Genomic DNA, 24009 nt, shown 5'->3' with positions numbered 1-24009 from the left:
ACAATAGATACGTACTCATCCAAAATCAGAGGTTTGCTGAAATCAGAAGCACTGAAATCAGTGCCGAATTGCATCTCATTATCGGTAAGCACTGTACAGTTGGAGAGAGATGCATCACGTCCTCATTCTGATCTATGATAAAGTAAATGTTTTGCCTGGAGGTGTGGAGAGAATAGAGAAGCAAGGCAGGATGTGGCTGGCTAATAACCGGCACAGAGTCTTCTACCGCTGCGGTGCTTCACGCGGAGGTGGCATTTAGCGGTGCCAAGACTCTGCAAGGTGCAACACAAGCATCTGCCTACTCTTAGTCAGTGTTGTTCAGACTGTTCAAGGGTTTTATTCTGAAGATGAACTAGAAAGTTTGAGTGAGCGGAATTAAATATACATTTTATTCAAGCATGTAATTAAACATATTGGCGAACGTTATGACAATAACTAACATGCGCCTGTGTTTTACTGTGTTCCCCATTGGCTCCACAGATTCCCATATCTCCTTACTGTATAAGGGCTTCTGCTATGATTGTAAAGTTCCAGCAACTTTCCCAAAGTTCCCAGGTATTCAAGAAATCAGTTAGCAGATTCCACAAATCAGGAGGGAATAAGCAGGAAATACAGAATCCTCCAACCAGGATTTCTGGAAAGGTTACCAGATTTTAGCTATCCTAGCTTTTGCCTTAGCTCTAACACTGGTTTACTGAAAACCCCAATGCTGGCTAGGCTTTAGCATGAGTGTGTCAAAGTGTTAGTCCTGAGTAAGCCACGGGTTCTCCCAAGACAGGCCAATCACACAGCAGAGTGCCAATCCCATAGCCAGCCAACTGAACAGAATGTCGAAGTCCTCTTCGGGGATGCCCACTCTATTCAAAATGGACTGGACTGTGTCACACAATGGTCTACCTTTCCTTCATGACAGTTGATAGGGGTTGATAGGTGAAAGCCATGGTGGGAAGTAGAAACCTGTTCACTCCTTTCATGTATAAGTGGTTATGAAGGACAGGAGATAAGGAGACAAGGAGACTGTTTAAGAATATTGGGTCACAGCTACTGTGTGAAGGAAAAGAGACAAGAAAAAGGTGGGAATATTTAAGAGTAGCTACACTGTGGATGCAGCCGCTGAGCATTGAGAAGACACTGCTACTGTACTGTGACTAGGGTTGCAAAGGGTCGGAAACTTTCCAGTAAATTGCCGAAATTTCTCAGGAAATTTGCCAAGGGAAGTTAAGCCCTGGAATTTTGCTTAAATTCATTAAAAAAAATACTTTTTTTTTTTTTAAATTAGCTTATAACAGTGAACCTTTTGTGGGATAAACATAAGGCAATTCTAGGTCTTGTGACATATTTTGGTTAAACTATCCACAATTCAATAGCATTGCAACCCTCTGCATGCACAGTGAACTCTTCCATCACATGTACAGATGATTCTCAAGATCTTGCACACTAATGAGATGCTATTGAGCCCACACTGCTACACTGTATGAGCCAAGGACTACATGCTTTCTGGTAAGTTTGGATTACAATACTGGGTGAGGTGAATATATTTTATACGACATGATTTTTTGTTAACTAGTAAATAGTAGCCTACAGCAAAGTGTTTAAATAATTTCTAACTTAACGATTTGTTAGTTTTTGCTACCATGTGGGTTTTAGCTTGCTTGAGCCTGCCGAGTGTTAATTCACCTGTTTCCATACAGGTTTCATTTTAAAACATTCATCTTACAAAGGCGTTGTTTAATCTAACTGCACATGGAGTTGCATTTGTGTTTTTAACAAAAAATGCCACGGGCACTATCTGATGTGTAGAGACATTTCACTGCAGCTAATGTAGAAGGAAAAGCTGTGTACATTTGCAAATAGTGTCAAATCATATGTGAAGAATGCAACAAAGATGCAGAGTCTTCTGGCCAAGTGCATAAAGTTTCCTCAGTGCTCACAACAAGCAACCTCTGACAAAAGTCCCTCTGCTTCTATTCGAGGTGAAAATTATGAAGACACCTTATCGATAGCAACAGCTCATGGTCCTCCTGGAATCAGAAGTTTGACTCAATGGAGGAACGTAGTCAGAGAAATGCTGATGAATGTCTTGCTCGAGCTGTATATGCAACTGGTTCACCTCTGATGCTCACAGGCAATGTGTATTGGAAGAGATTTCTGAATGTTCTTCGCCCAGCATACACCCCTCCAATCAGACATGCTTTATCTACTAATTTGCTGGATGCAGAGTTCAAGCAAATCAGAGAAAGCAAACTATTGCAATCTCTGATGGGTGGTCGAATGTTGGTGGGCAATGAATAATTAACTCCATCTCCACCCCTCAACCAGTTTTCTACAAGAGCACAGACACACCGGTCTCTACATTGCAGATGAGCTGAAGGCAGTCAATGACCTTGGAACACAGACGGTATTTGCACTGGTGGCAGACAATGCTGAGAACATGAAGGCTGCTTGGTCTAAAGTGGAGGAGTCCTACCCTCACATCACACCCATTGGCTGTGCTGCTCATGCATTGAATCTGCGCCAAGGACATCATGGAACTGAAAACAATAGATACCTCAACAATTCCTTGGCTTTCTTGTAGAGTGCATGTGTAGGATCATCAAGTTATAGCAGCAACACCCATTGGGGTGGTATTGTCATCAAGTTTGACTGTCTCCTGGAGGGGAAGGAGTCTCTCCAAGAAATGGCCATATTAGTCTGCCGATATGGACAGCCCCATCAAGAGGATCCTCACGGATTATGTATTTTGGGAGAGAGTGGTAAGCAGCCTGAAACCTATAGCAGTAGCCATTGCAGATTGAGGGAGACAACGCCATCCTGTCTGATGTTCAGACTCCGCTTGCAGATGTAAGAAGAAAGCCATACTGCCCTGCCCACTTCACTGATGTGCCAAGCAGAGGATACTGCAGTTCTGAAATGCATGAAGACTTCTGCCTGAAGCCCATACATGTTGGATCCCCAAGTATGCTGGCAAGAGCATCCTGTCTGGTGCAGAGAGCAACATGGCTTATGGTGTCATCACTACCGTGTCTCGCCACCTTGGCCTCGCCCTCGCCATAAGGGCAAGGTTCTTGGCAGTCTGGTGAAATACACTTCCAAGCAAGGGCTTTGGGGTGGAGATGCAATATGGCAGTTGTGCCAACATGCATCTCATCAGCCACCTGGTGGAAGGGACTTTGTGGATCTGAGGCACTTTCCCCTGTTGCCTCAATCATTCTCCAAATCCCACCAACATCAGCTGCCTCAGAGCGCAGCTGGTCCTTGTTTGGGAACACACATCAAAACAGGCTGACCAATACAAGGGTTGAAAAATTGGTGGCCATCCGGGCAAATTTAAGGCTTTTTGAGCCTGACAACGAGCCATCCTCAACAAGGTTGGAAAGTGACAGTGAAGATGAGGCCTCAGAGTCTGATGTTCAAGAGGTAGACATTGAGGAGGTCCAGGGAGAAGACATGGCAGCATGAGAGGAAGACAACCAAAGCTTTAGTTTCTAGACTATCATTTCAAAGATGTATGTTGAAAATGTTTTTGGGAGATGTGATGGATCATTCAATATTCCCTTTTGTTGTTCAGTGAAATCATCCCATGTGAAAAGTGAATTCTATTTAAAGTTACAATTTAAAAAAAAAAAAATTAATTACAAATGTATTTCTATTGGAAGGATTTAATCATTTGCAATTATGTCTACTTATGTTTGTGTCCATATGGTAAATATATCCAATGCAAAAAACATCTACTTTGTATTAATATTAAATTCCCATATATTCCCACGGAAAGTTTCCACCTCTGAATATTCCCCAAAATGTGCAACCCTAACTGTGAAAAAAACAATTCCGACAACTATGGACAATAACAGAAATTTTAAATAATAATCGTAATGAGTGTCAAAGTAGTTTTAGGAGCGGGGTATTCAACTTTATTTTCAAGTAGATATATACTGCTCAAAAAAATAAAGGGAACACTTAAACAACACATCCTAGATCTGAATGAAATAAATAATCTTTTTAAATAATTTTCTCTTTACATCGTTGAATGTGCTGACAACAAAATCACACAAAAATAATCAATGGAAATCCAATTTATCAACCCATGGAGTTCTGGATTTGGAGTCACACTCAAAATTAAAGTGGAAAACCACACTACAGGCTGATCCAACTTTGATGTAATGTCCCTAAAACAAGTCAAAATGAGGCTCAGTAGTGTGTGTGGCCTCCACGTGCCTGTATGACCTCCCTACAACGCCTGGGCATGCTCCTGATGAGGTGGCGGATGGTCTCCTGAGGGATCTCCTCCTAGACCTGGACTAAAGCATCCGCCAACTCCTGGACAGTCTGTGGTGCAATGTGGCGTTGGTGGATGGAGCGAGACATGATGTCCCAGATGTGCTCAATCGGATTCAGGTCTGGGGAACGGGCGGGCCAGTCCATAGCATCAATGCCTTCCTCTTGCAGGAACTGCTGACACACTCCAGCCACATGAGGTCTAGCATTGTCTTGCATTAGGAGGAACCCAGGGCCAACCGCACCAGCATATGGTCTCACAAGGGGTCTGAGGATCTCATCTCGGTACCTAATGGCAGTCAGGCTACCTCTGGCGAGCACATGGAGGGCTGTGCGGCCCCCCAAAGAAATGCCACCCCACACCATGACTGACCCACCGCCAAACCGGTCATGCTGGAGGATGTTGCAGGCAGCAGAACGTTCTCCACGGCGTCTCCAGACTCGTGCTCAGTGTGAACCTGCTTTCATCTGTGAAGAGCACAGGGCGCCAGTGGCGAATTTGCCAATCTTGGTGTTCTCTGGCAAATGCCAAACGTCCTGCACGGTGTTGGGCTGTAAGCACAACCCCCACCTGTGGACGTCGGGCCCTCATACCACCCTCATGGAGTCCGTTTCTGACCGTTTGAGCAGACACATGCACATTTGTGGCCTGCTGGAGGTCATTTTGCAGGGCTCTGGCAGTGCTTCTCCTGCTCCTCCTTGCACAAAGGCGGAGGTAGCAGTCCTGCTGCTGGGTTTTTGCCCTCCTATGGCCTCCTCCACGTCTCCTGATGTACTGGCCTGTCTCCTGGTAGCGCCTCCATGCTCTGGACACTACGCTGACAGACTGCCTTCTTGCCACAGCTCGCATTGATGTGCCATCCTGGATGAGCTACACATCCTGAGCCACTTGTGTGGGTTGTAGACTCCGTCTCATGCTACCACTAGAGTGAAAGCACCGCCAGCATTCAAAAGTGACCAAAACATCAGCCAGGAAGCATAGGAACTGAGAAGTGGTCTGTGGTCCCCACCTGCAGAACCACTCCTTTATTGGGGGTGTCTTGCTAATTGCCTATAATTTCCACCTGTTGTCTATTCCATTTGCACAACAGCATGTGAAATTTATTGTCAATCAGTGTTGCTTCCTAAGTGGACAGTTTGATTTCACAGAAGTGTGATTGACTTGGAGTTACATTGTGTTTAAGTGTTCCCTTTGATTTGAGGTGGCAAAGCAACATGTATTGATGTCTCCACAATCCATACGTCTAACCTATGTTGGGGAGACAGAGGGACACCAACTAGTTCTGTGCAAATATCCATCAAGAATGGATGTAATATTTCAATTGATTCAGACCCTGCGATCAAATAGTATTTGAGCCTCCCTGGAGTGCCACATGGGCGGGGTTTGCACTTTAGGGACCATTTCATTGGTTCCATTGCACCAGGCAAGAACTGCTTGAAAGTATTCTGAACAATTTGATCACAGGTCTGAATATGTACAGTGCATCTTCAAAGTGATTGACTCTGCACAGCTGTTACCTAGTACTGCATGCGTGGAGAGACTCCCAAATGAGAATTTCTGCTGCCCCATTTGGATTCTTCTCCACCACTACAGATCTCACACTCACCCAAACTAGACCACTCACTAAGATGGGAAAATAGAGTTACTTTGATTAAGGAGGGAACTGGTAGATTGGTGAAGGGGCAGCTCTTGCCAGGGGATGAAGTGAAAAAGCAAGTGTCAGAAAAACAGGCAAAGAAATGCTGGGATGATGGTGGTGTCCCAAATGGCACCCTTTCCCCTATAAAGTGCACTACATAGGTAGCCATTTGGGACGTAAATTATATTCCCCGTTCTGACTGGGGATGGCCTTTATTCACATGACAGTAAAAGGTCTGATTGTTTCCAATAATAGTGAATCAGATCAAACAGAAATATACGTGTCATGCTGATGACAGAGTCAGGATTTGGAGTAAGCAGCGTGAGTCCATGGCCCCATCCTGCCTGGTGTCAACGGTACAGGCTGGTGGTTTAATGCTGCGGGGAATGTTTTCCTGGCACACATTAGGTCCCTTAATACCAATTGAGCAATGTTTTCATGACCCAAAAAAATTCTGGCTGTTCTGGAGGCAAAGGGGTGGGGGGGGGGGGGTCTGACCCAGTACTTGGGTGTACCTAATAAACTGTGTGTATAAATGGTGCTGTATCAAATCTCTGTTCAAAATTGTGGGGAGATCAGAGGCAGTCAACAACTGAGGTCTCAAATGTAAACAAAACAATCTCTCGTTACCGTCCCATAGTGGCAGTCAGATAGTGTAGTGGCGCTATGGGACAGGAGTAGTACGATCAATGTTTTGCCAGAGGTGATGTGATGCTGTATGTTTACTTGAGGAAAATTACTATGGGATTGGGACGCTCCACTGTCACTGTAGAAAATACTTGACACCTACACAAGGAAAATGACTATGGGAAGATCCACTGTCACTGACGCACACACAGGAATACTTGACACCCAACTGTCTGCGCGACAGAAAACATTCTGCATGAGAATTACATTTCACCGAATATGCAGCATTCCTCCAAGGCAACTAGTGGTTAAAGGAATGCATTAGTTGACAGAGATGGTGCTCATCAGTCACCATTGTCAAGGAGATTTTCTTGAATCGCTTTGGGAATGTCTTCCACCCTCGGTCACTGTGTGGAAATTGAACAAAAATGTCCCATGAATTTCTATTTGAAATTCAATACAAAGAAGAAATAGGCCTAACCTTTGGAGGAAAAAGAAACTAAATGTCAAATGAGAGGTAAATTCTTCTTAGAGCGTAATATATTTGTACTGAACAAAAATTGCTGAAATAAAAGATCCCATAAATGTTCCATGCGTACAAAAAGCTAATTTCTCAGATTGTGCACAAATTTGTTTGTATCCCTGTTAGTAAGAATTATTCCTTTGCCAAGATGATCCATCCACCTGACAGGTGTGGCATGTCAAGAAGATTAAACAGCATAATTATTACACAAGGTGCACCTTGTGCTGGGGACAATAAATGGCCACTAAAATGTGCAGTTATGACAAACACAATGCCACAGATGTCTGAAGTTGAGGGAGCATGCAATTAGCATGCTGACTGCAGGAATGTCCACCAGAACTGTTGCCAGAGAAATTAATGTTCATTTCTCTATCATAAGCCACATCGTTTTAGAGAATTTGGCAGTACGTCAAACCGGCCTCACAATTGCAGACCGTGTAAACACGCCAGCCCAGGACCTCCACATCCGGCTTCTTCACCTGCGGGATCATCTGAGACCAGCCACCCGGACAGCTGAAGAAACTGTGGGTTTGCACAACTAAAGAATTTCTGCACAAATTGTTAGAAACCATCTCAGGGAAGCACATGTGAATGCTCGTCGTCCTCACCAGGGTCTTGACCTGACTGCAGTTTGGCGTCGTAACCGACTTCAGTGGGCAAATGCTCACTTCATAGATGAATACAGGTTTCAACAGCTGGCAGACAGCGTGTATGGCTGTTGTGTGGGCGAGCGGTTTGCTGATGTCAATGTTGTGAACAGAGTGCCCCATGGTGGCGCTGGGGTTATGGTATGGGCAGGCATAAGCTACAGACTAACACAATTGCATTTTATTGATGGCAATTTCAATGCACAGAGATACCATGACGAGATGCCCATTTGTCGTGCCATTCATCCGCCACCATCACTTCATGTTTCAGCATGATAATGTACAGCCACATCTTGCAAGGATCTATACACAACTCCTGGAAGCTGAAAGTGTCCCATGTCTTTCACGGCCTGCATACTCAGACATGTCACCCATTGAACATGTTTGGGATGACAGCGTGTTCCAGTTCCCGCCAATATCCAGAAACTTCGCAAAGCCATTGAAGAGGGACAACATTCCACAATCAACAGCCCGATCAGCTCTATGCGAAGGAGATGTGTCACCTGCATGAGGCAAATGGTGGTCACACAAGATACTGACTGGTTATCTGTGACCAACAGATACATAATATTCCCAGTCATGTGAAATCCATAGATTAGCATTTCACTGTAAGGGCTACACCTGTTGTATTCGGTGCATATGACAAATAAATTCATTAGGCCCTAATCAAAATGTTACGTCAGACTGGTTTCCTTATATCAGTGGTCACCAACCTTTTGAGTCAAGATCACTTTCGCAGTCAAAAAAAACAAGCAGAGATCTTCCGCTTAGATTTTTTATTTAAACATGACTTGTAATATTAACCTAATATAAACAGTTCTGTAGGAATGATGTTTGGGCAGTAGACCTAATACATTATCACAGCATATTGGCTATATGCCTGGCCTGCCAATATTGTTATTCTCAAACCATATCAGCTTTCAAAACTCAAGCTTTGATAACAAAATTGATCAGTTGGTGTATCACTTGCGAGGCACTGCGGACCATAAATGTAAATAATTAGTTGTTTTTTTACTGGACTGATGGTACCTGCATTTAATGGCCATGGTGCTTTCAAGACAACTGGGAACTCAAAAAAGTCAAAATCATGAAGTCCGTGATCGTCAGGTCGGAAAGTCAGAGCTCTAGAAAGATGCCCGTGTTTCCGACTTGGAATTCCAAGTTCAAAAGATTTTTCCCAGTCGGATCTCGTTTTTTGAGTTCCCAGTTGACTTCCAACTTCAGTGTGTTCAAGACGCCAATTTCTGAGTTGTTTTGAACACAGCATTAGTCTCAGCAGAGGGAGGGAGAGACTGACCAGAGACGGGACAGTCTCTCACCGGATGGCTAAACTCGAGTCACACCGCATCTGCCTCAGTCATGCACAAATTCATGTTATTCCAATGACCAGAGAAAGTTAAATATTCCTCTATATTAAAGTAGCCACGACAAGCTACTAATAATAATAAAAATGCAAGGCTATCAATACACTTGGCTACTCATTCGTTGCAGCAGTGCGAGTGGAAGTACAGAGAAACAAATTTTATGTTTTGTAATCGCGTTGAATAAAAACAGAGTTGACAGTGCTGAATAAAAACTTAAATCATGAACTCAGCCATAAAAACAGCAGCTCTTCGCTGTATTCTTTGACAGTCTCTGTGGTAATAGGTTTGTATCAAACGTTGCTGTGGCCGGGGAAGCTCTGTAGGCACGGTGGTTGAGCTAGCTGATTGGCTAGCCAGTAGGCGCACTTGATTTAATCTAAGATCTCCCGGTCCTCCTGGGTAGGCGGCGTTTGTCTTTTCAAACAGAAATGGTTCAGAACGGAAACACTTCGCTTACCCGGTAAGCAAAGTGTTACCGGGTAAGGCAAGTGGACCTACCGCCAACACTGCAACACAAATATCGTTGGCTGTTCTACAGAAATGTTTGTCAATCAACTAACAATGCCTTGAAGATCAACCAATCGATCGCCATCAACCAGCTGGCGACCACTGCCTTATATGAACTGTAACTCAGTAAAATCTTTGAAATTGTTGCACGTTACATTTATATTTTTGTTCAGTGTAAATGTTACTGAAACCTGTTAGGGGATTTTGACCTACATTATCCTCATATTGGCTAGCTTAATTGCAGTGGTAATTGACAGGGAAGTGAAATCACCTGTGATAGTAAGCCTGAATGATCAGCTTATTCTGCTACAGGTAGAAAGACTTAGTGGTGTGCTGACTGTCTTTACCTTTAAAATGAGAGGAAACTATACCTTTCTTCACGAGCAATGTACATGCAAATGTATCTCAAATTACTAAAAGTGTGTGTGCAGTGTTTCCTCTGAAAAGAAAAATTAGCAGTGGGTGGGACCGTGGGGTCTGTGCATGCAAATGTGCGCTTGTGTATTTGTTTGTGTCCATGCATGCAATTTCATCTTGTGTTTAGGTCTAAAAGTAATGTCGGTCTGCTAATACAGGTCTAGTGAAGCCCCAGTGCACTACTTTTGTAAAAAAAATATAGCTAATAAATACTGTAAAGTACACACACTAAAGCATAGCCGAGGGAAGTAGGGGTGCTGAGAGTGCTGCAGCACTCCCTGAATATTTATTTGGTTAATTTGTTTTACATTTCAGGGGGTGCTCTAGCACCCATACTCCCCGCAGCTATGCTTTAGTGTGTGCGAGTACTGCATTTATACTTGGGATATCCCTTTTCAACAGGAAAACTTCCAAAATTACTTTAATTGAAAAGCTTAAATGACTTGACTTTAGTCACATCTGATGCCCAACAGAACAGCATGGACACAGCAACAGCAAGTCAGTATTTCCCACAGTGGTCAGCCAGTCACACAAAACTGTAAATCAGTATTTCCCCACTGGTCACACACAGCACAATTTCCCACACTCAAGTAGCCTGTCTGTCACTTTAGGCAAAGTGCTGCTGTGGCTTCAAGAGCTGTGGTGGCAGATCTGGGAAGTTTTCTAAATGGCCAAGCAGAAGCAGTGCATAATGCAGTGCATAAATCATAATTTCCTTCGAGACCTTTCACCTTGAGCTCAAGTGTATTTAGTGGGACAGCTGGAATTACTATGAGGCTCATAGCTGAGTAGTGGGATCTTTCAAAATATAAATGCATATTTAAAGTAAATGATATATTATCAGATGGGCCCTAATCATATTGCTTTGATGTTTGGACATTATGCCAAAATAACTGTCATTTCGCTGAAAAAAAAACATGGATATACCGGAATGATAGTGTTTCTAGACTTAAAAGCTTCCAAAAATGTATTTTGTGCAAAAATAGGCTTCATTACACGTTATCCGCTGAATAATGATTCCACCCGAATAGATTGTATCATGTTATGATGGGCATGGGCCAGATTATCACTAACCGTCACGTAGCCTATTAGAAGCGAATTAGGCCGGTGACATTATGGATTCCGAACATTCGATTGACAACTGATTGATTAAGTGACAATTACGCACGTGCAATGAACGTCTATACATATTGATTGCAACAATCGCACTGACTGAACGTTATCAGTCTTCGTTTGGGTGTGAAGACCCAGACAGGTGGCATAGGTAGCATACCGCAGCAGGAACATGCAGCTTAACTGTAGCCTATCATTCAACAATTTAAATAACCGAAGAAAAACATCACGTTTAATTACATAGCATAACATTGACAAATATCAATGCAGTCGTGTCGATACGGATGACAACGTGCAGAAGGCGGAGTATGTCCGGCGCGGGTAGTAGCGTAGCACTAGCAGCATGCCCTGATTTTCTTGCCTACCATTTTCGACAGTGCACAGACAGACCATCACTTGTGTGCTGCCTGCTAGCTCTAATTTTGCGTTATTTTCAGCCATTCTCTCGAACGTGGTGTCAACTGATACATACACACAAACCCTTAGCACTGCCATCCCTCCAAAACATTATGTAGGGTAAAAAGCGCTTCTCACCTTGCAATTTTCTCCCCATTTCTCGCTCGAGCGAAGGAGCCGCTCCAGCATTCGTTGACGTCACACGCCCCACTCTGCAGCAGAAATACAGTAGGCTTGCAATAGAGCGAGAGGGCGCACTGGGAGAGCGAAGGAGAGAAAATAAGGCTGTTCGAGCTCGAATAAAGATTTCTGCCCACCGATATCTAGAAGATGAAAGACATCCCTCTACCTGTGCGATTCCCAAGGAGCTTTCATTCCTGTGAACACAGCAGGACCGAAAAACACGATAATTCCCTGGAGAACTAGGACTTGAGATGAATACATGCAGAGAAATCCTACAAACGAATACTTTTTTTTTAGTACCACATTTTTTTAAAGCATGTCAAAGTAGGCCTAGTCACCGCAACTGCATGTACTAGTAATAATGATCACCTGTCATGTCATCTATAATGGGCTCCTCACTTTATTTCAACCAATCAAATTTGATTTGATCAACAAACCAATCAGTAATAAATGAATCAATGAGATGTTTTTTTTTTTAATTTTTAAGCGCCTGTATTAACGGGTAGGCAACAGCCACGAAGTCACAGGCTAATGCACTATAAAAATCAGCAGCTAATGCAAGAGGACTAGGAGTCCTTGAGTATGGAAGTGAGGTGTGTGCCTCTGTCTGTCGAGGAGATTCATAGGGGACACAGGGCCATGTGCCCCCTCAGATGTCCTGGTATTTTCTGTGTGTGAAATGTTTAGTTGTCTCTGTAATGCTAATAACCACCTAGCAATTTTATGAAGTTGGCTTTAGCTAGCCCAGATTGGGAACCTAAGCCATTTCAGGCTATTCTTTTTTTATTTCACCAGGTAGGCCAGTTGAGAACAAGTTCTCATTTACAATTGTGACCTATTAGTCAAGTTAGAGTAGCTAGTTTGTCTAACTAAGCTGGCATGCCTGCTGTCAAGGTTGGTAGACTTTAGAAAAGCAATCATTTACCAAATGTACTGAATAAGACTCACATTCCTTGCAATCTTTTACCCAGATTTTAGCAGAGATGCAGAGCAGCATATTTAGTTTCTTTAACTAAATAATCACCAGTCAACTTCAAGATGGCCACCATTGTTCCTGTACCCAAGAAAGCAAAGACACCTGAACTAAACAACTTTGTCATCATGAAGTGCTTTGAGAGACTAGTCAAGGATCATATCACCTCTACCTTACCTGTCACCTTAGACCCACTTCAATTTGCTTACCGCCCCAATAGGTCCACAGAAAACGCAATCACACTGCCCTAACCCATCTGGCCAAGAGGAATACCTATGTAAGAATGCTGTTCATTGACTATAGCTCAGCATTCAACACCATAGAACCCTCCAAGTTCATCATTAAGCTCGAGGCACTGGGTCTGAACCGTGCCCTGTGCAACTGGGTCCTGCCCCCAGGTGGTGAAGGTAGGAAACAACACCTCCACTTCGCTGATCCTCAACACTGGCCCCACAAGGGTGCGTGTTCAGCCCCCTCCTGTACTCCCTGTTCACCCATGACTGCATGGCCACGCATGCCTCCAACTCAATCATCAAGTCTGTATACGACACAGCAGTAGTAGGCTTGATTACCAACAATGACCAGACAGCCTACAGGGAGGAGGTGAGGGCTCTGCGTGTGTGGTGCCAGGAAAATAACCTCACTCAATGTCAACAAAACAATGGATATGAGTGTGGACCTCAGGAAACAGAGGGACCACCCCCCTATCCACATCGACCACAGTGGAGAAGCTGGAGAGCTTCAAGTTCCTCGGCGTACACGTTACTGACAAACTGAAATGGTCCGCCTACACAGACAGTGTGGTGAAGAAGGCGCAACAGCACCTCTTCAACCTCAAGAGGCTGAAGAAATTTGGCACCTAAAACTTTTTTACAGATGCACAATTGAGAGCATCCTGTCGGGCTGCATCACCGCATGGTACGGCAATTGCACCACCCGCAACCACAGGGCTCTCCAGAGGGTGGTGCGGTCTGCCCAACGCATCACGGGGGCAAACTACCTGCCCTCCAGGACACCTACAGCACCCGATGTCACAGGCAGGCCAAAAAGATAATCAAGGACAAAAACCACCTGTGCCACTGCCTGTTCACCCCACTATCATCCAGAAGGCGAGGTCAATACAGGTGCATCAAAGCTGGGACAGAGACTGAAAAACAGCTTCCATCTCAAGGCCATCAATGTTAAATAGCCATCACTAGCACATACAGTTGAAGTCAGAAGTTTTACACTTAGGTTGGAGTCATTAAAACTCGTTTTTCAACCACTCCACAAATTTGTTGTTAACCGACTATAGTTTTGGCAAGTTGGTTAGGACATCTACTTTGTGCATGACACAAGTAATTATTTCCAACAATTGTTGATAGACTATTTCACTGTATCACAATTCCAGTGGGTCAGAAGTTTACATACACTACGTTGACTGTGCTATAAAAGCTTCTTTAAAATTCCAGAAAATGTCATGGCTTTAGAAGCTTCTGATTGACTCAAATGATGTCAATTAGCCTATTGGAGGTGTACCCGTGGATGTATTTCAAGGCCTACCTTCAAACTCAGTGCCTCTTTGCTTGACATCATGGGAAAATCAAAAGTCAGCCACAAGTCTGGTTCATCCTTGTGAACAATTTCCAAAACGCCTGAAGGTACCACGTTCATCTGTACAAACAATAGTACGCAAGTATAAACACCATGGGACCACGCAGCCATCATACCGCTCAGGAAGGAGATGCGTTCTGTCTCCTAGAGATGAATGTACTTTGGTGCGAAAAGTACAAATCAATCCCAGAACAGCAAAGGACCTTGTGAAGATGCTGGTGGAAACAGGTACAAAAGTGTCTATATCCACAGTAAAACGAGTCCTATATCGACATAACCTGAAAGGCCACTCAGCAAGGGAGAAGCCACTGCTACAAAACCGCCATAAAAAAGCCAACTACGGTTTGCAACTGCACATGGGGACAAAGATCGTTCTTTTTGGATTAATGTCCTCTGGTCTGATGAAACAAAAATAGAACTGTTTGGCCATAATGACCATCCGAAGAACCAACCAGCCGAAGAACACCAGCACGGGGGTGGCAGCATCATGTTGTGGGGGTGCTTTGCTGCAGGAGGGACTGGTGCACTTCACAAAATAGATGGCATCATGAGGGCGGAAAATTTGGTGGATATATTGAAGCAACATCTCAAGACATCAGTCAGGAAGTTAAAGCTTGGTCGCAAATGGGTCTTCCAAATGGACAAAGTTGTGGCAAAACGGTTTAAGGACAACAATGTCAAGGTATTGGAGTGGCCATCACAAAGCCCTGACCTCAATCCCATAGACAATTTGTGGACAGAACTGAAAAATCATGTACAAGCAAGGAGGCCTACAAACCTGACTCAGTTACACCAGCTCTGTCAGGAGGAATGGGCCAAAATTCATCCAACTTATTCTGGGAAGCTTGTGGAAGGCTACCCAATACATTTGACCCAAGTTAAACAATTTAAAGGCAATGCTACCAATGCTACCATTACTCATCTCATGTATATACTGTATTATATCTTAGTCTATGCCGCTCTGACATTGCTTATCCATATATTTATATATTCTTAATTCCATTCCTTCTCTTGGATTTGTATGATTATTGGGTTTATGTTGTAAAATTGCTCGATATTACTTAGATATTAATGCACTGTTGGAGCTAGAAACACAAGCATTTCGCTACACCTGCAATAAAATTAGATTTACAGACAGCTCAGTGTTATGCTTAGAAATGCAGAAAAAAAGAAATGAAGACATTTTTTACATAAAATGAAGCATAATGATGATGGCTCTAGATTGCAGGAAAAAGCCGTTTCAGGTGTTGGAGAATTTTTCAATGGGGGGGGGGGTCTAGGGCGTGTTTGTTGTGCATGCGTGTGTATCTGCCTGTCTGTCACTTTGTGCAAGTGGACCATTAGCAAATTGCTACATGGTTAGGGAAGGTGACAGACAGGAATCTTTAAAAGAAAAGGGCAATGGAGAAGTTAACTATTTAAATTTAACCTAGTCCATCTTATTATTATTTTTTAAATTTACAAGCCCATTCCAATTGCCTATCAAGAAATTCTCAAGGATTAATCCTCTGCTACTCTTGTCATTACAATAATTTTCCATTAGATATCGAAAGAAAGCCCTAATGCTGGTTGGCATTCATTAGTGTACGCCAAGAAAACGTAAACAAGCATTACTCAGTCCCTTCCTGTTTGTCCGTTTTATTCAATGTGGTACCTAGTGAATGCAACCCTGGTGTTTATTGTTCCCAATACGGGTGCAGCCAGGACACAGTGTGCAATACAATGCATGGATGATACTGCAGGTGCTGCCTGTCAGTGTGCGGTCTGATGTTTTGATCGGTGGGGGGCTAAAGCACCATCTTGTGGCCAAATGAGAAGACTGCACTCCATCGTTCACCTCAAAGGGAAACGCCACCACTTCTCAACCTCATTTTCATTATTTCCAGCACAATACCAGTGTCACGTGTTTCTATGTTTTGTAGAAAAAAAATCTGAAGTTAAATTGTTCTACCTGATGACATCTTCAAAAGTTAACATTTCAAAAATGGATTCTCAAATACTGAGGTTTGTGGTGACTTTGGGAGCAAGAAATACCCTCCCTTGGGCTAGAAACTGGTTGGAGGGTTTGAAAATCACTTTTTTTCATTTAATCCTACCTTGTGATGTCAAAGAGAAGCTTTTTTTTCAACCTTTTTATCTTTAACAGATAGAAACACGCATGTAGACACTGGTTTGGTGCTGGAGATGATGGATATGAGTTTGACAGTCAAGACTGTCTGGAGCGCTTCAGAGATGGGTCGTACTCAGGAATGAAATGGATGCAAATGGGCTGAAACGGGGAGGGACTATCTGAACTTGTCCAATAAGAAACCCTTGTTTTCTTTTTCCGTTGCAAAACGTTTTGCCATACTGTGCATTGGCTGCTGGGTAATATTATCATGCACACTCAAATACATAAATTACCTTTAGGGGATACTAATGGTATAAGAATTGTATGTCCCAATACAAAAATCAACCACTATAGTTCTCAAGGATGTCCTATGCATTATGTATGGAATAGGGTGCCATTTGGGATGCAGCCAAGGGGAGAATCGTGGTGGTGTTCAAGTGGCAGTTAGCCAGAAGATTCCGCCACTACCGTTACGCTTGTTTACACTGAGCTGCACTGGGGTCGGCACGCCATCACGGTTAGATTAAGACACTGGAGCCGGCACGAAATCAATGCAGGGATGGGATATGACACTGTACTCCAAATTGTACATTTATCCAAACTGATAGAGCTAGAAGATTGAAATATCATTTTTCCAGAGAAATTGCCCTGTTTGTCCTCATGCTAGCAAGAGAAGCCACCGCAGCCATTTTGGAATGGCAGTGTCAGCCAATCAGCTCTTTTGTTGTTCAACGCAACAACACATCCTTGTCAGTGTTAGAATAAAACCTTAATTGCTTGGATTAAATTAAGATGATACTGTACCAAAGTTCCAAGACGGTGATGTCAACAAAGTACTGTGACAGATTTAGATCAGACACTTCTCCCATCCGTTCCTTTCATTCAGTTTTCTTATTAGAAGTGACGGCCCCATTGGCTGCTGGGTAATAGTAGGGCTGTGAACCATTATTGTCTCTTGATTGGCTGATTGAGACATGCTGTGCTTTGGTCTGCCTTCATCATTGCGCAAACAGCCTCAGCTGGTGTAGATATTATTAGTATCGGTTTGCATAGCAACCATAATAATGAATAATATATGCCATAACACATGCTTGACATTTCAACACAATGAAGTTGTTTTTTTCTCTTCCCAAGAGTGCATTTTAATGCTGGTTGGCCGTGAGGACGGAGGAATAAGAAAATAATAGAATGGAGGAAGGAAAAATGTCAAGAATGCGATTTGGAGACAATCTCTCTTGTCTAGCCTTTTCTTTGTACCTCGGCAAGGAAATGCATGTAATTCAAAAGACCTCGAATGACTGAGGACGTTGAATGATGCCAGTACACGTCACAGTACACGTCATTTTAATGATACAAATCATTAAAATCATGACAGAAAATATTTACGCAAGAAGCAACCTATTATCACACAGTCAAACTCTCATTTCATTTAGTAAGTTCACCACAGTACAGTACAGACAGTACAGATAATAAGATACGCACAGATCCGGAAACGGGCACAGAACATTTCAGAGATAGTGTCTGCGCCCCAAATGGCACCCTATTCCCGACATAGTGTACTACTTTTGGTCCACGGCCCATGAGGAGTAGGAAAAGGCATCATCTGAGACGGAACAGGTATTCAACGTACTACTATTGCTCCCCAATGCAGTGATTATCTCAGCGAAGAATCTATTTTTGATCATATTGGGCTGTGTGACTGTGTCAATTCCAACATCAAGTCAATAGACTTGTGTAAAGAAAATGTACTTAAGCATAAAATGTAAATGTTATTGCTAAAATACACTTAAGTATCATAAATCATTTCAAATTCCTTGTATTAAGCAAACCAGATGGTGTATATTTACAGATAGCCAGGGGCACATTCCATCACTCAGACATCATTTACAAATGAAGCATGTGTGTTTAGTGAGTCCGCCAGATAAGAGGCAGTAGGGATGACCAGGGATGTTCTCTTGATAAGTGCATGTCCTGCTAAGCATCCAAAATGTAACTAGTACTTTTGGGTATCAGGGAAAATGTATTGAGTAAAAAGTACATTAAGGAATGTAGTGAAGTAAAAGTAGTCAAAAATATAAATAGTAAGTAAAGTAGAGATACCTCCAAAAAACTACTTAAGTAGTACTTTAAAGTATTTTTATTCAAGTACTTTACACCACTGGATATTATCTTAAAGGAAAACTCCACTCAAAAACGATCTTTTGGTATTTTTGTCATTAGTCCATTGTTGACATAGTCCCAAAATATTATATTCAACTGATGCTAAATGTTTTTAAGATATGTAACTTTCAAAATACAGAAATGATCCCCATATGATGTATTATGCATCATATGGAGCCACATTTTGCATCATGTGATGCTATGTTTTGCATCAGTTGAATATAATATTTTGGGACTATGTCAACAATGGACTAATGAAACAAATACCAAAAGATCGTTTTTGGGTGGAATAGTCTTTTAAGATGGTAGAATACTATACAGAACCTGCAGGTGCTGTTTCTCGACAGCAGAGGGCAGCGGTAGTGTACAAATAATAACAGTGTCAACCCATACTACTGTAAGAACTAATCATGATGTGACAGTACCTCATAAATCAGGTTAAACTAAGAACAGCTCCATTTTCAAAATGATTGGGTACTGCTGCTCACGCTTAAGTGAATAGGAAATATTGGACAATGGACAGGTTATGATATACAGAGGGTTAGTCCCAAATGGCACCCTATTCAGAGCACTACTTTTCACCAGAGCCCTATGTGTGTCCAAGCAGAGTTTCTCCAGTTTGATGAGTGCTGGAGGTGAACTGAATATGGTATTGATGAGGCTGAAACAATGGTTGTTGTACACTGACATGGGTATAGGAAGTAAGGGACACACACACACACACACACACACACACACACACACACACACACACACAGAGAGAGAGATCAAAGTACGAAAAAAATGTTGATGTGACAATAGTGATCAGGGACTTGTTGGGAGAGATAGTTGACTTCAATAGAGTGACAACATTTTCACAGGTATACAGGACCTAACAAATCAAAACAGGTCTCACTGAGAAAAGCGAGCCAAACTTTTCAAAGTTTGACATGCTCATCAGAAAGTCAAACGAGTTTGCGTTTGTTATTATGTCACTTAGGCAATGAGAAAACGGAGGACAAAATAACAAAACAACAAAAAGTCAAAGGGATCACTGGTCTGTACTAATTTATTACGTCAAGTACCAATTAAACACAATAAGTGGATTAAATGTGATAAATTGCAGGTGAAGGGCTTCATAACGATAGGAGCATTCTATGCATACCAATGTAGATCAGACATGATGATACCATATGGACCATGGTGTGTAGAGAAGCTCCAACGAGATACAGTCTATGGAATTACATATAGAATCCCTATAGATTCTAGATATCAATATACATTTAGATGTCAATTCTCTCTATGGTGTAGTAGTCTAACAGATCAATGTTACAGTGTAGTTGCACACAGTACCGTGATGTATACAGAAGATGCAACAAATAAATCAGTTTACATGAAGGTACGTATATCTCTACTACGACTTACAATAAAAGGAAACATCTTGTCGACAGCACAGGCCCCTGTACACACTCGGGTTGTAAATGATGTACAACGCATTGATACAACAGATATTTGAGACACAATGGAGAGTTTGTCCGCACAAGAATACTCACTCAACCGTTGTTCTCTCCACAACGCAAGTGTTATAATTATTGTGCAGAGAAATTCTCCATTGTATCACAACCGTTGTGCCAAATGCATTGTTCATCAGTTGTACGGTTGAGTGTGTAAAGGACCATGGATGAGTCCTTCTGTACGAAGAATAATTCGGCTTTTTTTTCTGCCAATATTGAAAGCTCCCTAATTACGACCGGTTGAAACCAGATTTCTTCTATCCCATTTACGAGAGCGATACATGGGTCTGATAGCGAAACCCATGTACACAATGACAACGATTATACAGACCTCTGCATTTTCTGCTTGAACCACACTGTCGACGTTGCCATGGTAACAGAGTATGTCTTATCAAGTATGGCTCTTGTTTTTTTTCCCCCAGTGGAACTTATTTTGGGCCGGCTTTCAGTTGGGTAGGTATGACAACAGGCTGGTGAGTTGCATTCATTTGCATATTAATACTGCTAACAGCCATTGTATGTTAGTTTAACCCCTGCCTGAGGGACCTCATCAAATCACTGCCACATTACCTAGAACTTGGGCTATATATAGAGGCTTTTATGCAAATGGTGTTAAAACACTTGGAAACTATAAATAGGTGGTCATTCAGATACGGATGGTGATATCAACAACAGCAAAAAATCCTGTTCTCCTTCAGTAAGGTTCATGGAGGGTTCTTATTTATCACAAACCATGCTGAAGACCATGTCTCCTTCACACAGTATATCTAACATAACACTATTTGAAGTATGGTGTAATTACACAAATCCCCAAATGATACAGAAGCAGAGGGGATACAGATAAAGAGAAGAGACACAGCAGGAAGGGGAAGACACGGGACTGAACCCCTGTCTCCAGTGGGAAAGCATGTACAGTATATATGCTACAACTAGACCACAGACTCTGCACCAGTGTTTTCTGTGTTAATAATAACTACTTTTATCTCCACTGACAGTCTTTGCTCTCTGCCTATAGCAGGCTGGGTGGCCTGTCGATATAGCGTGCATAGCATAACCACAAAGTTCAGATATTATTTGAACTTTAGTCACTTTGTAGCCCCCGCTCGTCATCTCTGTGTACTTTGGGTTTCCTCCCTTGTTGAAAATAATGAGCAGGTTTGATGTAGGGCTACTATAGCCGGTAATGAGAGGAGTGTTGCTGTTCAGGCGACATGAAAGCTCTTCAGTCTATCTGGTCCCACAAGCGGCGGCCATTATGGAGCCGGATAGAGCGGTTAAAGCCGCCATGGAGGTCTAGTTGCGGACTTTATAATGGGGGTTGGCGGAAAGTGACCAAGGCTACAGCTGGGAACCCCTTTTAAACTATACTGGAGGGATGGAGCCGTAATGCACACATTGGGTTTTACTAGGAATTCCCAACCTAATTCAAGTGTACAGTCAGACGGGACATCAGAACACAAGCTGTATTGTAGGCTTAATAAAGTGGTTGTCTTGTGTACACAGGCTTTGCAGAGTGAAAGTGGCGGTCAGTCATAGCAGTATGTGTGCTTTCGCTATGTGGAGCTTATCATAAAATACAAACGTTGATAGCTTTGACAGTAACACATCCACTCAAAGCCATGTCTAGAAGATGTATATTGTGGCACTCTTCAAAACTGTTCGGTAACCTATATGGTAACGTACATGAATGTGACAACTGCTTAACAATCATAACATGACAAGCTCTGCCGCTTTGATGTGTGTGTGTGTGTGTCTAAACATTTCCATCACACTATAGAGTGAGAACGTCGAGTCCATCAATTCTTCAGCCATGTCGAGTAACAGGAAACGGCACGTTCGTCAGCTGTCATATCAATCTTGCCGTTTATCCTTATCATTCACGTGCAGGGGGACGCAACTGTCCTCTGTGGTAAATGAAAGAGGGGTGAATGAATAAAGAGGAGAAGCGACGGTGATGGAGGGATCAGGGATCCCTCTCTATCTGTCTACGGGACGAGAGGAAGGCCCCGGCGGTGACACGGTTAACGGTTAACCACCTCGTCCTGGGGACCGTGTGATCTGTTACCCCCTAGAGCAGCCCAGGAAACTGGCTCCCCTGCCCCAGTGTCCTGTACCTGGTTAATGGTTAGACCTAGCATCCTGCAACCGGCCATCATTTTGGATCCATAACAATAGAGGGTGCCTAGATCTGGATGGATGTACTGTGGAGGAATGGAATCCTCTCGTTGTCTGTCTCCTCTTGGCACTTAATGGTTGTTCAGTTAATGGTTAATGGGGGGGGTACGCATGGATCAATCGGACGGACTGTCAGAGGGCACAAATACACAAATACACACACAGGGGGGATACTGAGGATCGACTCATCTGATTGTACACAGATCATCCAGATAGCTTGTTAACAGGAAGTGGACCCTATGCCACCTGAGAGTTGATTGACAGTTGAGATGACTGATGCTATTGGTCTTTGTGTTGATTTGCATTTGTGTCGACCTCGATCCTTTCCAGTTGTAATGTGTGTTCTATTTCGGAAAAACTTCCGTTCCATGAGTTTGGAACGTTCTTTTTCTCCGCTTTGCACGTGGGTAACTTTATAGGGAAGGAAAGAAAAGAATGAAGAGAAATGACTGGATGGCAATGGAAAAGAATAGCCCTTGTTGAGTTACTTGAATAACGAATCACATAACCGATTGATCTTAATAAACTTGCTGACAGTTGTACTTACAGCTGTGAATCATCGACATGTCATTACGTCGGCCTTTCTAGGTTTTGTGAATTAAATAAATCCTTGGCCTCCACTCGAACACTGTGAACTGGATTGTATAGTAAAGTTATATTGTACCAACGCCATGTATTATTTAAACTAGGGTTGAAAGGTAATGTCTACTCTTCAAACAGCCTTGCGGCTCTTCGAGTATAATTCACGGTCCGTTGTACAACAAAAACATTACTTTTTTAACACACATTTTAAAAAAAACACATTCTCCTATTTCGAATTTAGAAGTTGTTTAATTGTCCCTTTTATACCGTTTCCCATTTTCACCTGAGTTGAACTCATAATCACCTTAGCCACAGATGTAATTACCCAACGCCGAACATTCATTTGCATTGTGACATGATCCATGGGAGTGCTCTTAGAGCAGCCAAAGACAAGGGAATGAGTGGCTATAACGAGAGAAAGTGTTTTGATTTTCAAATGGCCAGCGATGCTCTGAGTCATTCAAATGAAACCCCTTTTAAAAAGGACAAAGAAAATAACAGTTAAACGTCTCTTTAGGGGCTCAGAACGCTCCAAGGGGCTCACATCCAGTGACAGTTTCCGTCAGTGATACTGACAAGGCCTGGGCTCTGGGTCAACTGAGGCCTTTGAGGGGCCCCTGTGGGGCCCCAGCATGGCGTCCATACACTCAGAACAGAGAGAGACGTCACTCTCCCCTTCCTCCCCCAGGTGAGGGTGACAATCCATCACCCGCCCAAAGGCCACGGCACTGGGGGTGCGGGGAGGGAGGAGCAGGGCTATTATGCGTCACTGAGGGGAGGAGAGGAGTGAGGGGGTTGTGACTTTGTGTGAAGCTATACTGTTAACCCGGAGGGAGGTAAAACAGCAGGTACAAGCCAGGCTTGGAGGAACAGAACAGGGGATTCTCTAGCCAGCTACTACTACTCCAGGATAGTGTTCTCCTATGGAGGTCTGTGTGTGTGTGTGTGTGTGTGTGTGTGTGTGCGTGTGTGTGCGCGTGTGTGTGCGTGTGTGATGCTGGCTGAGGATGCATCCCAAATGGCCCACAATTCCCTATATGGTGCATTTGGTACACAGCCACAGTGTTTCCATATGGAGGTGTGTTTGTGTGAAGCTAGCTGAGGAGGAAGTCACGTGTGACGTTACACTATTGCCTGGGGCTGCAATGTGGTGTTTCGACCGGACGGATTATAATGTGTGGTGTATCGATATGACAGACAGGTGACGTCATACTGGGTAGCCTACCTTTGT

The 24009-nt window shown here is 43.0% G+C and overlaps 1 protein-coding gene across 2 annotated transcripts in view; it reads right to left on the bottom strand.

Annotated features, from left to right (window-relative positions):
* The window catches only part of LOC106602765 (F-box only protein 41), a 110449-nt gene extending 93198 nt beyond the window's left edge, over positions 1-17251 (bottom strand). The window contains exon 1 of one of the 2 annotated variants that reach the window (XM_014195607.2): positions 17173-17251. The gene's annotated coding sequence lies outside the window, so the exon portion shown is untranslated. Of the gene's footprint in view, positions 1-11647; positions 11877-17172 lie in introns of those variants that run through there. The other variant, XM_014195608.2, reaches the window with a different exon arrangement.
* Positions 17252-24009: the final 6758 nt, after the last annotated feature.

Source organism: Salmo salar, chromosome ssa04 (assembly GCF_905237065.1).
Source record: "Salmo salar chromosome ssa04, Ssal_v3.1, whole genome shotgun sequence".
In the NCBI taxonomy this organism is placed as follows: Eukaryota; Metazoa; Chordata; class Actinopteri; order Salmoniformes; family Salmonidae; genus Salmo; species Salmo salar.
This window is presented reverse-complemented; position numbering and strand designations above follow the sequence as displayed.